This window comes from Argentina anserina, chromosome 5, assembly GCF_933775445.1.
Source record: "Argentina anserina chromosome 5, drPotAnse1.1, whole genome shotgun sequence".
In the NCBI taxonomy this organism is placed as follows: domain Eukaryota; kingdom Viridiplantae; phylum Streptophyta; class Magnoliopsida; order Rosales; family Rosaceae; genus Argentina; species Argentina anserina.
Genome location: NC_065876.1, coordinates 20,530,650 through 20,546,277, shown reverse-complemented (window position 1 = coordinate 20,546,277; position 15,628 = coordinate 20,530,650). Strand labels below are relative to the sequence as shown.

The 15,628-nt window shown below is 37.9% G+C and overlaps 1 long non-coding RNA gene across 1 annotated transcript; it reads right to left on the bottom strand.

The window, feature by feature from the left end:
• Positions 1 to 658: 658 nt before the first annotated feature.
• On the bottom strand, positions 659 to 1,749 carry LOC126793540 (uncharacterized). Its single transcript, XR_007672074.1, has 3 exons — positions 1,616 to 1,749; positions 1,241 to 1,331; positions 659 to 1,149 (listed from the first exon to the last, which is right to left on the bottom strand). It is a non-coding gene; the product is annotated as an uncharacterized LOC126793540 (long non-coding RNA).
• Between the last annotated feature and the right edge of the window lie 13,879 nt (positions 1,750 to 15,628).

Sequence of the window (15,628 nt, the reverse complement as noted above, 5' to 3'; positions counted from 1 at the left end):
ACAGCTGCAATCAACTCCTTGGAGGGAGGGTGGCATTTTCAAATATACCACTTCCCACATAACAGACAGGCCAGTTTGATGTCATCAATAAAGCAGAGGCTTCAAGTGCAAAGTTAGCCATCATTGAACAAGGTTTCTGCTTCAAATGTCAATCAGCTTGAGTTCCACAAAAGATTTTAGCCTATATGACCAGATAAACCATGTCGTGGAAATAGAATTAGAATTTGGATTTGCCAATCAATTATGTATTTCCTGAAATTGCATGTGCTTTAAATTTACATTTAAATTAAATTAAGACATGGCAACAGGATGATGGAAAAAGAATTATAAGCAAATGAAGGTCCTACAGACACATCAAACATGAATTGACAAGAAATAAACTACACACATAACAACATAATCCTGCACCTCCAATTATTGTACTACTTTATATTACTTTCAAACAATTTACCTTGGACAATGATGTTGGTAGAGAGACACTTAATCAATATATGGATTACTTAAGAAGATGCTAAACATTTACCTATATTTAGGTAAGAGACAGTTAATCAAATTGGTCTCAATTTTTTTTACCGTGTACAACCACTTCAAAATCTATCCTTCCTAGAATTAGTTCAGCAAAATTTCAAGGAGGAGGTACCGATGCTCAAAAAGTAAGTGACAAATATACAGATCATCACATTTCATCTGTACAGAACCCAAAAATACAGATTGCCACATTTCATGATAGTATCCACCTTGTGTTTGTAGTTTTAGTAATAAGGGTTGGGGAAACACATATTCCTTGTTAGATCATGAAAGCAATACACTCTGATATACTTTACAAGCTACAGCCGACCAAACTATGAGGATGACTGAGAGAGGACATGCACTCGGCCCCTTTGATCCTCAATTTCTCTATTCAACCACCTATCATTAAACAAGGGATAGGACTCCGGAGCCTCATGTAAATTCTTTCACACCACTAAACTAAGTACTCATATTCCAATTACAGTTTACATGAATTGATCGCTTCTGGCACTCATATTCTACTCATCTTGCTCTTTCTCTCAAACTTCCAAATTTACAAACACAAATGTGTCCACATTGGCAATCAAACATTCACTAGAATTAGAAAATTGTTCTAATCCTCGGGGCATCAATGCATAACTGCAAACCAATTCACGCAATTCCCAATTAATCAGAATAACAAAAGTATGAGACTTTAAACTTAGATTTTAGATGTGTAAAAGATAAGTACCTGAATACGAGCAGTGGCGTCTTCACCTTTCTGAAGCAGAGAAGCAATGTCACGCCTCATCTGCTTCACCACCATCTTCGCCGCCGTTTTGCTATTTCCACCAGACAAACACAAAACAGTTCAATAAGGTTCAAACTCTACCAAATTAAAAGTAAGCCCAGAAAAACTAAAGTGGAACCCAGAAAGAGGAGATTGCATAGAGACAAGAATGAGCCATTTAGATCAATATTCATTGAATAGTTAATTAAACCCATAAATCCATGGCTCAATTAAACCCATAACTCAATTAATCTTACAACTTCACAAATCACGAACATCGTAAGTTCTTAATTCATCTTAAGAAGAAGAAGAAGAAGAAGAAGTTAGAGAACATACCCGATGGGGAATCTACAACTTAATCTTCCGGGTTCCTGACAAGTATCAATCATAAACAAAGAGAAGAAGATTTCTTGATCGCACCATTGCTTTGACGACGAGACTGAGATTGTGAGAGAAGAGGCTGGGTCGGGTGACTAGCATTTTAGGTTTTTCTTTTCTTTTTACTATTGTAAAGACAAAAATACCAAACGTGTCCAGCTTAAGTGCGTGTCCATAGAGGATACCGGCGTGTCTATTGCGTATCCGAACGTGTCATTCGCGTGTCCGAAAGCCGACTCGCGTATCCGTGCGTATCCAAACGTGTCTTCGCGTGTCAGTGTGTGTGTCGGACACGCGATACGTGGCCTATTTAGCGTGTCCGTGCCTCATAGATTTCATCTAACTTCAACTGATTTGGCATTACCACATCCTTTGTCCTAGTAATGGAATTATCTAACTTCAACTGATTTTGTATCACCAAATCCTTTGGCCTAGTGATGCACTTATCAATCTTCAGACCCTAAACTTTTTTTACGTCTGTAACTACAATATACATAAACAGTAGTCCACATGCATATAGTTTGCAATACAATTAATATATATAAGCACCAATATACATGCATATAGCTTGCAACATTAGGGGACAGAGTATACAAAGGTGCAGCCTAATGCAATGGATCTAGGCTTTTCATGACGCTGAGGTTGAACGGTTTATTAGGGACCACAGTAGGATGTCCACAGAGTCAGAAACACCATTCCTGCTTGACTAGTGTCTAGCGTCTTTTAGAACCTTTAGCTCCATGTATACTGTTAGGAACTTAGGATACCATGTACCACTCTGATTCCAATCCGCATCCACGTGGACTCCCAAAAAATCTCAGCCTTAGAGAAGAAAACCCATATATGCTATGGAAATTAGTTGTCAAACCTAATAAGATTAGACAATTTGAGAATTAGAAAGGGCCTAAATTGAAGCCTTTAAAAGTAAGGCAAGGCATTGGTTCAATGAAAATGTTGATGGATAACAAGTACCTAGTTTAGCTAAGGGCCACTTCAATCAGTTAAATGCATTCCAAATTTCCTTTATGGTGAAAGTACATGTGAAAGTTCCTCCTGCATATTTGTAATAACATTACCAGAGATGAAAGTTGAGGATACAAAATTAGAATAGTACGTTATGTATAGAGTAGAAATTTCGGCTTGAAGATACGATACAAGAAAAGAAAATTTAGTAAGAAAAAAGTAACCACTGACCACTGCTTGAAATCACCATAACAATATCCGATACGACAACTGCAAGGACGGAAACAACTCAACATGCACTCCAACAGAATGATGCAGCTCCAAAGCTGGAATGCATTCATGTACATACTAATTAAGCCTGCAGATTCAAGAAGCTCCGACTTTCTAACCACCATTAGGTTAAACTGATTTTGCATTTTCAAATCCCTTCTCCTACTAAATACACATAGCAGGCTTTAGACACAAGATAACATTTCAAGATAAATGACTCGTATTTTGATACGGACATTGCCAAACAAGTAGTTCATGACGATGGATTCAAACCCTGATCTGAACATGGAAGCCCAGAGATGGAGCACATGATCGTCCAAGGAAGAGCAATCGCTTGAAAACTCCTCCTGCATTTTGGATTGGTGAATGTAAATGTAAAGATTGAAGGAAAGTGAATATCATGGTAAATATTGTAAATGAAGGATTGAGAATCAGGATTCGGTGATCGATACCTGTTCAGTTTCAATCAGATTCAATTGAGAGGTTTGGGATGTGAGAAATGTTGTGCCACTCCTTCTCCACGCCTTTTTCGTATTCTCCTCCCAGAATTGGGCTACGGTTGATCGTCAAAGTATGCAGAGTGGTTATCTTGTAGAGGAAGTCTGGCAGTGCTTTGAGCTCTTGGCACTCCCGAATTACCAACTCAAAAAAACGTGGCATGATTGTGATTTCAGCAGATTCCACATTTGTTATTCCTTGCCACTCTTCCCAGTTTGAGCATTTTCAATTTGGGGAATAGAATTCCTGTTTCAGGGGCCAGAAACTCAACTCTCAGTTTTTCCACTTGGTACATCCCCCTTATATCTAGAGTTTCAAGCGACGGCAATTTTCCAACAGGAGGCAAAACTTGCAAAAATCTCTGAAACCAGATAAATATGTCTCAAATTGTGTAAAGAATTGATCCAGTAGAGAGGCTCGGTGGTGCCAATATGTCAATGCCAAATGCCTAACGTTTCCAAATTGCCATGTGGTTGCACTGCCTTCATTATATCTTCATCACCTTTTCTCGGCTCTCTGCTATCTTTCTCGAAAATTACCATCAAGTTAGAGAAGTGCAACTTATTCCGCAGCTGTGCTTTTTCTCAATCTCACTCAAAACATCTTCTTTCTTCCCCAAGGTCCATATCAGAAGGCTCCTTGAAGCTGGTCCATGCTTCCCAGATCTCCTAATTTCAACGCTTCAACATCCTCACCCTCACATATAATAAACATGTCTAGTACTTGCATCCTTCTCAAACTCCCAATCCCTTTTCACAACCCCTAACATATAGATGCTTCAAGTTGATCAACTTTTCCATTGCCTTGGGTAGTTTCTCAAGTTTCCAATAGCCTCTAAGATCTGGAGTTTGTAAATTGCATAACTCACACACAACTTATGGTAACTTTTTCAAAGCCTTACTTTCAGACAAATCCATACATCTCAAATGAATCAGTTTACCAATCTCTTCAGGAAGTTCAGTGAGACTGCTACGACTCAAATTCAATGTTCTAATGCATTTTAGTTGCAGAATTGAACCTGGACTTATAGTTGTGGTTTCTGAACCTAGGAATGAGAGGGTACGAATATTCTTGTAATTGGAAAGGAGAAGTGGACAATTCTTCACATCTGTTAAGGTCATATGACGAACCTTATCACCTCCTCCTAGCTCCATTTTTTCATCAGCACCCTCGGCCTCTTCTATAATGATGCATTCTTCTTTACTAAGAAATTGCACAAAGTCGTGCACAATATCATGCATTCTACATACTTGAACAGTTCGCAACACATCTTTCTTAAAATCTTGAAGGAAAGACTGCGATGCTAGACTTCAAAATAATTTTGACCAATGTTATGATAATGCATTACCTTATTTACTTTGCCAAAACAAAAGCAGATGACAGTAGTGGGGAAGCATACCTTCTTTGCAGTACTAACAATATTTTCACCTCCATCTAATTGTTGTCTCAGAATTTCAGTGTTCCGCTCATCTAAGATGTCATCCCCTCTCGTACGACACATCCTTGAGCTTCTGCAACCAGTCTCTCACTGTGAAGTTTGTCACTTGTTTCTTCTTTGCATTCTCTAGCACAGCTTGGATTGCCATGAGATTATTACTGAAACTACGAACATCTTCCTCAACATTCAAAATGAGTGTCACAGCCTCTTTTGTGTGTTCAAAAATTATTGCTCCAGAAGTACGGAGACGAGGGCATCAAACATTTTTCGTGGTGGGAATTGGGAATTTTAGGAAGGGAAAACAAGCTATGAAATACTGTGTTTGAATGAGTTATGATATCAACCCTCTTCCAGCAAGTTTATCATAGTAGTAGTAGTATCATGGTCAACTGCGGTGTTTGAATGAATTATGGAACCTTCACCAGTATTGTACTACCCTTAGCACAACTTTGCATTATTACTCGTGGTTTCACATTTTCCCAGTTTAATTTTTCTTATGTCCACACATCATCTGAAACAAAGCTTAACTTCTTATTCTCAACACATGTCTTGATACGTTGCAATAAAATTTCCAACTCATCTGAATCACTTTTCTTTCCATCTAGATTTTCAATTATCGCTTTAGCGACATTAATCTCATTGAAAGGATCAGATCGACACAAACCCATACCTTCTTGTCATAGTGGGTTGCAACACTATCATTGTTATTGGGTAAGAGTTATTTTCCCCAATCCCTCCTGATAGGAGCACAAAGTGTGACGTTCTTAATGTTTATATACCATATTCTTATGCTTTGTTACTTCTTATTTAGTTGTTTTAGGTTCATAATTGTCATTTGTATGTTCTAAGTAGAGCTATGCCGAATTTAGAAGTTTTGATGATGAAATTGTGCCAAGTGTTAGAAATCCTTATTGAGCTAGGATTCCTTACTCGACTAGGACTCTACTTTCCTATTTTTCATTCTTTCCTATTCCTTAATCGTCGATTTCTTTTCAGGAAAGACAAATCATACTTGGAAAGGAAGTAGTGATGCCGTGATGCATTCCTAGTGAGACAAGAAAATCATGTCCGAGTTGAAGAAGGAGAAGAAGAGACCAACCTAGCTATTCATAGTTAAACAAGGAGAGATGTCGTGCAGCCCACATGTGTTCTCCCTATTGGATTTGGTTTCCTACATCAAGTTGGATATGGAGTACATGAATCAAAATCCATATCAAAGAAGATTTCAGCTTCCCAATTGGATTCTATCTCATACAAGGGACAGCAAAAAGGGTTTTGTGACTCCTATATATAGAGGCTCGGCCTCCCCATTCATCCATCATCAACCTTGCACACAAGCATAAACCATAGCTCTGTCGAATCAGTCCCTCATCCACTAAGAAATCCTAAAACCGAAATTCATCCTTTTTCCATCTTTTGGATTCGAAGCAAGTAGCCTAGGATCTTTGTTTGCTTGGAATAAACCCCGTAGGATTATTTCAAAGTCTAACTCTATGATCTTCATGTTTTATTTCAGTTTTCTATGTTTTGTTCTTGGATGATTTCTGTTCATGTGTGATTAAGACAAGTAGTTGATATTGCATATGTTAATCATTTAAAGCTAGCAACGATTATGATACAAGTAGTGGATTAATTATTTTTTTGTTTTTCCACCGAATTTGATTCTAAATTCAGCATTGGATAGGTGCTTAAACATGTTGATTTCTCTATGTGATACGTAATTGCATGATGAATTGGTATGTTAGATTTTGGAGCAAGACAAGTAGTTGAGCTAGAATGTATCCATGTATTAAGAACCAAGTAGGAACTTGATGCATGATTGAACTTAGTTTGAACCTTGATACCTACGACATGAACATGATTGAGAATAGAATTAGATGGCTTTGTTCTTACATGATTTGTTTGGTGATTGTTTATGTGTTGGTTGGTAAATTACATGTATATATTAGTTTAGATTTTATTTTCTGTTTTTATAATTGAATGCCGATCCTATATATCAACAATCTTTTATATCTTTATGAATTCGTGTTAAGTGTTTGTGATTCTAAGCCCTGGCTGGATCTCCGGTTTGTGAACGATACCCTCTTGCTTTATACTACTAATGATGCTTACATGGTTAAATATTGATGTCGAGTAATCGAGCAATCATCAAATGACGCCGTTTCCGGGGATCCATATAGATGGATCCAAAATCTTTTAATTTCGAATTCATTGTTCATATTGTACATTTGTATATTCTTATCTTATTTTCTTGTAATGTATAGTAATTTTATCTTAGGATGTTGTTTTGATGATTGAGTGAATGATTGTTGTAGGTTGTAAATCGAACGGAATAGGTAAAGTCCCTTTTGTTAATATTAGCCTTAACCCCTCATGTTTTCTTCCAAAGTTTTTGCATGAGGTTGAGGGCGGCTTTTATTAACACTTGGAGATTTGTCTAACATCCAAGTTTTTTTCTAGCTGAGTAAGGGGCACGCTCTTTCATTACTCTGGTACATGGGACCAAAATTGGATCTCAGAGAACTAGTGACTGATATACATCTCGGTGATGGAGTCGATAGAGGGTTTGCCCTCCGTAGTTCAACAAATGAGTCCTACCATGTTTACTATCTCTGAATTAGCTATCCAGCCTTCTGAAACAACGATTCAAACTTGTGTCTAGGCATCCATACTTAGGCTGCACGTCCACCTTAGTTTACAACTTAGAATCAATCGTCATTCAATCGTTTGAATGACAACTTAGGAATGTAGAAGCATGAATTTGATTGAAAGACTTTTGTGAAATTTTTTTGAACAAAACCGTGTATATTTCTTGTATGATTTTTGTATTCTTTTATGCGAAGAAGAGTGAGAGAGTTCGACACTCTCATGCCACCAACAAAGAAGGCCGTGCCTTCCAAAGACAAGGATGTCGTGTCCTTGTCCCAAGTTTATCATGCCGTGCATGATAAGGTAAGTTTTTTAACCCATGTGGATTAGTTTCAACTAATGTCCTTGCTTGTGTACATTCCTCAATAGGTTGAAGCTACCACCAATGTGTAACGGATCCATCGAGCAAATTAAGGAGATGACAAGATCAATTTCTCGTTTGATTAGGAGAGGAGTGGCCATGACACTCCTAGTCAAACAAGGAAAATGTGCATGTGTCATCAAGAAGGAGATTTCCCATTCGGATTGGGATTTCCAAAAGTAGAGGGAGAGATGGATTCCTAGTTGAGTTAGGAGAGGGAAGTTGTTGTGAGAATAAGTCCTAGTTGAAGTAGAAGAAGCCCATGCCGTGTGCCCTCAATGTAGAAATCTCATTCGGACTTGGATTCCAAATAAGAGTGGGAGAAGGTTTCTTTCTACCTCATGGAAAAGGATTGAGATTGCTCTATATATAGAAAGCACGGGTTCACCATACTTATTCATTCTTTTTCCAAATATTCATGAGTTCAGAAGAGAGGAAGGCTACCACATTTGGTTCAATCAATTCATAAGAAGACTTTCAAGTGTGCAATGGAGGTGTTTGCGTTTCGCGAAGACAACATGTTTCCAGAGAAGGACAGCCCTACATTTCATCTTAAGTGCATTGTGTTGCCGGTCCTTAGGCATAATCATTTTCGTGTGGAGGTCACATATAAAATTTTGAAGACCATGCCGCTCTTCAGAGGGTTTAAGATTGAGAAGGCTGATGTCCATATATTTCGTTTTGAGTTGAAGGTGAAACATGCTATTCAGTCTATGGAATGTGAAGACTTGGAGTTATTGTATCTTGAGGTGTTTCCCTTCACTCTAGTTGACAAAGCAAGAGAATGGTTGCACTCTATTCCAGAGAATTCCATCTGATCATAAGATGAGCTAAAAGGAACATTCCTCAAGGAGTTCTTGCTCACGGCAAGAAGAGCAAGGATGAGAGAGATGATTCGAGCATGCAAACAAGAAGATGATGAGCCCTACCACAAGTACTTAAAAAAGATTTCAAGAAGTAGTAGCACCGTTAGACCATGACATGAACCAACATGCGTTGACTAGTACTTTCTACCAAGGTTTGCTAAGGGAGTATCAAGAGTACATTGATTCGTTTTCACCAAGAGGCTTCATGAACCTTGAGGTAGGAGATAGGATCATGCATATTGGCAGTACTTGGAGAAAGAAGGGATAGTATGGTGTCGACGTCATACTCTAGGGTGAGTGGTACTTCTCGGTTCAAGGGAGTGGAGATGGATGGAAGGAATGCATGGAAGTGTGGGAACACTCGAGACTATTTAAAACCTCTGGTTGGCATAAAAAGGAAAGGTAGACCGGCTAGAGTTAAGACTACGCCTACAAGAGCGGAGCACCACCGAGACAAGATGATCAATGAAATGAAACAATCGATTTTGGAATTGGCAAAATCGCATAAGGAGCTCAAGGATCTTGTGGAGGAGATTCATGCTAGCTTTAAGGAAGAGAGCAAAGAACTTACAATTGAAGAGGTGGAGTCTTACAACTATGTCAATGAGGAAGAGGAAGAAGAAGATCCGAGTTTGAAGGAAGAAGTTGATTCAAGCTACAAGAACAGTGATTCATACTCGAGTGAAGATGAGGAGGAGAATGGTGAGATCATGATCATATCTTCTGATGATGAGGAGGATGAACATGTCATATTCCTTTAGCAAATGCAATGAAGAAGTCTAGGCTATAGACTCTAAACTTAAGCCAATGAAGGAGTCGTCAACGAGTGTTTGCATTTTCTTATCCCTCATCTCTTTTTAATTTTCGTTGCTTATCATATTGTACATTGAGGGCAATGTAAGTTTTAAGTGTGGGGTGGGGTATACATCATTCATTGAATTCTATTGTTTGATGTTTATGTGTTTCAATTTTGTTGCTTTGATTTCCGATTTTTAGTTTGAAATTTTCGATTTTAAGTTGTTTTGTTTTTGTTTTGAGTCTTAGGTATGCCTTTAACTGTCTAGGATGAGTTGATCTTTGAATTTATGGTTAATAGATGATCACAATATTGAAATGATCTTACTTGTTATTTGATGGTTAATCGATGTGTAGATTTTGTACGAACATGTAGTAAATGAGGATTTGAAAATTAGGTACAGAATGAGCATGTTCCTTACTTGTTTGAATTCATGTAACCTAAGTGAGTTTCGAGCCATATATATGTGCCTTTTTTTGGAGAGTTTATTCTATCGTTTCTTGGTTTTATAACCTCATTACATCTATTTTGATCAATTCATATGCCATAAAATTGCAATGAACTAGAGAATACTAGAACTTACTTTGTGAAACTTTCAAGACTTTATGTCATAATATACTTTGATTTTGAAAAGGATTGTTTGATCTTTTTAGGATTTCCACCACTTTAAGCCAAAAAAGTCGTATTCCTATTTGAGCCATGCTTGGGACATCTTAGTGTTAACCCCTTTGAGCCTACGTTAAGCATTTTCTTTCATTACCAACATGTTATATCCTTGCTTAGTATAGTTATATCTCTACCTTGTCTTTGAGGCTTGGCAGAGCCGATTTTGGATGTTAATATGGAGTGATGATTTGATATAAGTGTGGGGTTATGCTATTGTATATATGGATGCCGTGACAAGAGTATGAAAAAGAGAAAAAATGAAAGATGCCGTGTGAAAAGAAGAAAAATATATATATACACGGTTTGAAAAAAATGAAAAGAATGATGAAGAGATCTCGGCATATAAGTGTTCTTGTGAATTTGGAGTTGTGATGTATTTGTTGAAGGCTCAATAATGTTATACTTTAGCCTTTGTTCGTTTTCACAATGTTTAAAATGATGAATGGGTCAAACATGATGAAATTTGGCCTTGTTTTATGGAGTATGACGACATAAGGTTGATGGTTCGCTCTGCTAAGTCTTGAGGATAACCTTTGTGATTCCTTTACCCTGAAAAATATATCCATGCCGAGCCTAAGCCTACCATTTCTAAAGATCCACATGATTCTTAAAATGTGTAGCTCTTGATCTGTGGAGTTTGTTTCATGAGTAAGCATATGGTTTGGGTTCATTTGTGCATATGATTGATATCTTTCATGAGGTTTTCGATTTCACTATGTGTTATAACTCTTGTGTGTGAAAAGCTTTTAAGCATATGCCATGTTCTTGATGTTGGAAAAATGGTTGGAAAAACCATTTAAAACCAAATTTTAATTGATTAATTAAATTAAGTTAAGCTTATAATTAATCAAAGATGAACATAGATTTGAGTTCTCCATAATGAGGGCTACAAGATCATATGTTTGTTTGTGTAATTTGGTTTGTGGGTGAATAAGAAATTGTCACTCAAAGATGGCTACTTAGAATGAGGGAAAGGTATTTGTCCCACATTGGAAAAGAGAAGTGTTGAAAAGACTTTATATAGAATCCATTGTGTATGGATTGTAAAGTGTGTAAGCCCCCTTATACCCTCTCGCGCACACGCAGGGGGGGGTGCAAATCCTAGGTCGCAAGGGAAACTCGTGTATGCCCGTGCGACCTGCGGACACGAATGCAACACCGAATTGAGGGTCGGAACGCAGATTCTTTTTGCATTTCCGAAAATTCGGTTTTGACTGTTCAAATTTTTCTTTTGTAACAACTGAGTTATTGTGTGTTATGGAGAATTATAACAGAATTGAAATCAATGTTTGTAACATATGTAACTCATATATGTTATGATTTTTTGATTTCTATAACAGCCATCTTATTAATTGCTGATTGCAAATCCTCACAGTATAAATAGCCACCATCCTTTCATTGTAAAATAATCCCATTCGAAACACATTTCTCTCCCACTCTCAAAGTTCTTAGTTCTTCTCTGGTGATAGATAAAGGTACCTTTCGAGTTCGTTGAGGGTTCTAGTTAGTAGTGCAACTTTCTAGAATTGTTTAGTCGTTATATCCTGGGAGACAAGCGCCAAGCATCCTTGCACCGGTAGAGGAGGCGTAAACGTCTTAAGGACAGTGTAGTATCACACACGTCTCGACTATTTCTTCCATCACAAATCGTTAGGTATTTTTGTTGAATTTCTTTTCGTGTTCTTCATTTCTGATTATTTATAATTCAGCTTATTAAATTATATATGCAATATATCACTGATTTTTATAACAATCTTAAGACGTTTAGTTTGATATTGCTTATATAATTTGTATTCGATATTTATCTGAATTTTTTCAAGTAAACTTACACCTTGTGTGTGTGTTTCGTTTCTAAAAATGACTAACGGAGAAAATTATGGAAATGGCAAGGGACCTTTGGTGCCAACTGTGCCTACTGCTCCCGTTGTACCTGTCTCAGTATCCCATGGGGAAAAACCTGAGAAGTTCAACGGTTTGCATTTCAAGAGGTGGCAACAAAAGATGATGTTTTATCTGACCACTCTGAATCTTGCAAGATTTTTGACGGAGAATGCTCCTGAGTTAAAGGAAGATGACCATGGCGATCAAGCAAAGATTGCTGTTGTGAATGCATGGAATAATTCTGACTACTTATGTAGGAATTATATCATGAATGGTCTAGCCGACTCATTGTACAATGTGTACATTAGCATGGGAACGGCAAAGGAGCTATGGGAATCCTTGGAGAAAAAATATAAAACCGAGGATGCCGGCGCCAAGAAGTTTATCGTGGGCCGTTTCCTTGATTATAAAATGGTGGATTCCAAAACTGTGATGAGTCAATTCTCTGAGATTCAGCTAATCCTGCATGAGATTCACGCTGAAGGAATGCAACTAGGTGAAAGTTTTCAAGTGGCATGTGCTATTGAAAAGTTACCACCTGCTTGGAAGGACTTCAAGAATTATTTGAAGCACAAGCGAAAGGAAATGACCATGGAGGATCTAGAGGTTAGACTTCGCATTGAGGAAGACAACCGAGGATCCGAAAAGAAAGCATGGATCAATGATGTCTCTGCCAAGGCAAACATGATGGAACATGGTCAAGGTTCCAAAAATAAGAAAGGCAAGTATCATGGGTCCAAACTGGGGCCGAAAGGAGGCATCTCCAAGAAGCCAAGGTTTGAAGGCAAGTGCTACAACTGTGACAAGACTGGTCACAAGTCTGTGGACTGCAACAAACCAAAGAGGAACAAAAAGAGAGAGGCAAACCTGATTGAAGCCGTCACTCAGGAGGTTGCAGACATGAACCTCTGTTGTATGATATCAGATGATAGCATAGAAAAAGTCAGTGATTATGACTGGGGACTAAATGACTTAGAGCTATGGTATGACCAAGCCAAGTTTTTGGATTGATCTGTAGAACAGAACTGAAATTATCGAATAAATTGATGTATGTTCTTAAGGGTTTTATGAGTATAAAACTCTGTGTTGACAAATGTGTTTCGTCTGAAATTGACATAAAGCCATGGGTGGTGGATTGTTTATTGTCAAAAACTAGATATTACACCTATGGTAGTGAAGAATGGGATTAAGGCACAAGTGTGAACTTGTGTAGAGACAAAACTGATTAGATCATCTTCCAAAGTGTTGAAAGAAACAATGAACCCCTTGATTTGATTCATACAGATGTGTGTGATTTAAAATCAACGGTATCTAGAGGGAATAATAAATACTTTATTACCTTCATAGATGATAGCACGAAATATTGCTATGTGTATTTGCTAAAATGCAAAAGTGAGGCCATAGAGAAATTCATTCTCTATAAAAAAGAGGTTGAGAATCAACTCAACAAGAAAATTAAGGCACTAAGAAGTGACCGAGGGGGTGAGTATAAATCGCCATTTGCTGAGACTTGTGCTCAGAATGGGATTATACATCAAAGGACTGCTCCATACTCACCACAATCAAATGGTGTAGCAAAACACAAAAATCATACTCTAAAGGATATGATGAATGTTATGCTACTCAGTTTTGGGATGCCACCCAACATGTGGGGAGACGCGATTCTCACGGCAAATTACCTTTTAAATAAGGTGCCCAAAAGGAAAGAAGAGAAATGGAAAAGGAGAAAACCATCCTACAAATACTTAAAAGTATGGGGATGTTTGGCAAAAGTGAAAATTCCTAAACCTAAAAAGGTGAAGAATTGGCCTAAAACAGTGATTGCATCTTTATTGGATATGCACATAACAGTTCGGCTTATCGATCCCTAGCCCACGATTCGAATATTCCTGAAATTCATAAGGATACGATAATGGAATCGAGAAATGCATCTTTCTTTGAAAATGTATTTCCACGGAAGTCTAGAGATGAATTTAATTCTTCTAAACGGGCACGTGAAGACAACAGAGCCGAAACTGATGATGCTCAGGATCAAGAATCTGAGTCGAAGTCCGAATCTGAGTCTGAGGTTGAACCTAGACGAAGTAAAAGGGCAAGGACCTCAAAGTCCTATGGACCTGACTTCTTGTCATATATGGTTGAAGGTGATCCCCGTACCTTCAAAGATACAGTTAGCTCTATTGATGGTCCTCTATGGAAAGAAGTAATCAAAAGTGAGGTTGACTCCATCATGCAAAATCACACTTGGGAATTAGTGGATTTGCCACCTGGATGTAAGCCTTTGACTTCCAAGTGGATTTTCAAAACAAAATTAAAAGTTGATGGGTCAATAGACAAGTACAAGGCTAGACTTGTTATTAAAGGCTATAGGCAAAATGAGGGTTTTGTTTATTTTGACACTTATTCTCCTGTGACGAGAATAACATCCATACGGATGGTACTTGCAAGGGCAGTGTTGCACAAACTTGAAGTACACCAAATGGATGTAAAGACGGTTTTCCTAAATGGAGATGTAGAAGAAGAAATCTACATGGAACAGCCAGAAGGTTTTTCTGCTCCTTCTCAGAGTAAGAAGGTGTGCAGATTGGTTAAGTCATTATATGGCTTAAAACAAGCACCAAAACAATGGCATGAGAAATTTGATAAAGTCATGATCACCAGTCGATTTAGAATAAATGAAGGTGATAAGTGTGTATATATCAAAGACACTGAAAATGGATACATCATTTTATGTCTGTATGTGGATGATATGCTTATCGGTGGGAGCAACGATAAGATGATCAAGTCTACTAAAGACATGTTGAATTCTAAGTTTGACATGAAAGACTTGGGACTTGCTGATGTCATTTTAGGAATTAAAATTACGAGAACATCAGAAGGGCTAGTGTTGAGTCAAACACACTATGTGGACAATATTCTTGGGAATTTTGACAAGGAAGGTTCTGGAATTGTCAGAACTCCTGTAGATTTGAATCTACATTTGTCCAAGAATAAAGGTGAAAGTATTTCTCAATTAGAGTATTCAAGAATAATTGGGAGTCTAATGTACTTAACAAGTTGTACAAGATCTAGCTTATGCGGTTCATAAGCTAAGTAGGTACACGAGTAATCCTGGAGCTATGCATTGGCAAGCGATTGGAAGAGTACTCAAATACCTAAGGTATACTCGTACCTACGGGTTGCACTACACATCATACCCAGCTGTTATAGAAGGGTTCACTGATGCGAACTGGATATCTGACATGAAAGACTCAAAGTCTACTAGCGGATATGTATTTACGCTAGGGGGTGGAGCCGTGTCCTGGAAGTCCTCAAAACAAATAGTTATAACTAGATCCACAATGGAGTCTGAGTTTGTAGCACTAGACAAATGTGAGGAGGAAGCAGAATGGCTACGCCAGTTCATAGAGGACATTCCTAGATGGACAAAACATGTGCCTACGATCGGTATACATTGTGATAGTCAATCTGCAAATTAGCAGGGCACAGAGTAAGATGTATAATGGTAAGCCTAGACACATTCGTCGAAGACATAATACCATTAGACAACTACTCTCAACTGGAGTTATCTCTATAGACTATG